The following is a 2,781-nucleotide window of genomic DNA, read 5'->3' as shown; positions in this document are numbered from 1 at the left end:
TTTTTTTTTTTTTTTTTTTTTTTTTTTTTTTTTTTTTTGTCTTTTGTCTTTTTTCCGTGTCCGGCAACGGATCGCAACCCTCAGTGTTGCCCCCGCACCGGACCGGGGACCGGCAACGGGATTGCAAACCTCGGCGTTGCTCCCGCGCCTCGCTCAGCCAGCGAGCAGGAACCGGTCTGTATGTGGGATCCGAACCCTCGGGCGGGAGCGCCGCCGCGCTTCCCAAGCTGCGCACTATCCAGTGCGCCACCGGGCCGGCCCCGAACCTTCATAATCTTTACATTTTAAGTTAGCCCCAGACTTAGCCCAAATAACTAGATGTTTAGTGGTGTGATTTTATGAGAGCTAAGAGACTCTCCAAAAAATAAAAAATCTTCTTAGTCTCTACCCACTCTGATTTATGCTTACATTCCCACCTCCGCCTCAACTTGGTGTCAAGCCATAGAAGGTGAGCATAAAATGTAAATGTACCATCTGGAGTCATAACTCATCCTGCCATTAAATTTTATTAGCATACTAGAATAAATTTATCATATTAACCTACACATTACTTGATATGACCTTAAGATAATAGAATGGTATATTAAGCTTAGGTCATGGGACAGAAGGAAAAGAATAGCCCAGAACAGTCTGGGATAAAAGGGAACCAGGGGTCCATTGGGGGGAAGGATGTCAAAATAAAGCAGGGGTCCCTTGGGGGGAAGGATGTCAAAATCAGAAGGAATAAACAAATTTGCCTAGAGCAACCTTGCCCAGATGATGAAAAAGTGCTTTCACTTCTGAGTCTCTGTTTTTGATATGATTTAAAACATGGTCATTATTTGCCTGAAACCCAGCAGGAAACTTTGAATTATATGTGTACATATTGTACTAGTTATCTTAGAAATGTGATTGGGCTGCAATTATGTCAGTAGAGTTCTAACTACCAAAAGAAAATTGTATGGCATCCTTTATCATGCCTGGACAAATTTAGATGATTGAAAGCATAAACCAGGCTATATTTTATACTACATCCATGTAAAGAAAAGCAGGAAAACTCTTAGTTCATTCATGCTGGATGCTAAAACAACTCTGGACCTGTAGAGTAGAAGGAGCATGCTCCATAGGGAAAATGGACTCTGAAATACAGTAGCAATCCTGCCTCCGTTGGCTACACAAAGTCAAGGTAATGATCCACAGACAGAGCACTGTACAGCTCCATATGGTTTTAAAAATCCAGCCTGGAAGTCAGTTTTTTTTGGAAACGGCAAATACTGTACACTTAATTATTTTAGCTAAGGAAACATTTTGAATAATTCTCAGACTCAAATGCTGGTAAACTATAAACTTATTTTGTGGATTCATGCAACTAGAGCAACAGCAAGCACTGCATCTTGTCTCTTTTAATCCCATACATTTTCAGACTCCACAAAGCTCTCTTAATTCCAGGACCTGCTAAGAGCACCTTTCACTTTATGAGATATGCATGTCAAAGTGCCTTATATATACTAGGTGCTTGGTAAGTGTTTGTTAAAGCTGAACCAAGGGAAACAAAATGATTTTTTAAATATAGCTCTGAGGAAACTTTAATCATCGGCATCTTCAAATAATGCAACACCAGATTACTTCTCTCTTCCTTTCATGTTCCATTGTACTAGGTGGTAAAGAAGGACTTGGTGAACACCACCATGACAGATCTGTGGGCTGTGGGAGCACTTCCTATCTGCGGACATCTGATTGTACATCTGGTTCCCAAATAGTTCTCTTTTTCATTCTTCTGCTGCTGCTCCACATATTACTTTTCTAGGGACAGAAACTAACCATCTGGCTTCTCTGTTCTCATCACTGACAGTGGCAGGGCTAGTTTTTTTTTTTTTTTTTTTTTTTTAGTCTTTCTAATTCACTTGGGGTTGCTTGTAGGGTTGCCAGATTTAACAAATAAAAATATAGGATGCTCACTTAAATTTGAATTTTAGATAAATTAAATTTAAATTTCAGAATAATTTTTAGTGTAAGTCAGTCCCATACAATATCTGGGACATACTATCTATCTATCTATCTATCTATATCTATATCTATCTATATCTATATCTATATCTATATCTATATCTATAAAACCCCCCAAAAAACCCTTATTCATTCTTTATCTGAAATTAAAATTTAACTAGACATGCTGTATTTTATCTGGTAAACCTAGGCATTTGATAAAATCACAGATTATGCTTCAGAACTTATTACTTTATAGGTAAGGTGCCTGAAGCATGGAAATAAAGAGATTGGTGTAACTCAAACAACCACTCGGTTAAATCCTTGACTCCCACTCAGGCCTTAAAATCTCCAGTCAACTGCTCTGCAACAATCTTGCCTCTCTTTGTAAAAGCATCTGGTTAAATTTATCCACTTGCTTTTGTTTAGCAAAGTATATCTCATTACTAGCTCTCAAGTGTACAGGACATTTTCATTATAACTGAATAGTGGGTCCTGCCCCTGCTCCCCAAACACAGTTTTTTGTAATCAAGTTGGTGATCAGTCAGCTATTGCCTTTATTATAGCACTTATGATATTAAAGTATAATTGCTTCTATACATTTATTTCTCTCCAACAAGAGCATGTACTCCTTGAGGTCAGAAACTCAATTCATCTCTATATATGCAGGGTCCTGGCTCATAGTAGCCTCTCATTGAACACTTGATAGATCTCAAAAAACTGTTAAACAGTTTAAATAGGTAATATTTACAATGGGAGAGATGGCCTTTAGTACTCCCAACATAAAGATGGGAAGTTCAGAATAAAGTTCCATCC

Source organism: Galeopterus variegatus, unplaced genomic scaffold (genome assembly GCF_000696425.1).
Source record: "Galeopterus variegatus unplaced genomic scaffold, G_variegatus-3.0.2 Scaffold244, whole genome shotgun sequence".
NCBI classification, from domain to species: Eukaryota; Metazoa; Chordata; class Mammalia; order Dermoptera; family Cynocephalidae; genus Galeopterus; species Galeopterus variegatus.
This window is presented reverse-complemented; position numbering follows the sequence as displayed.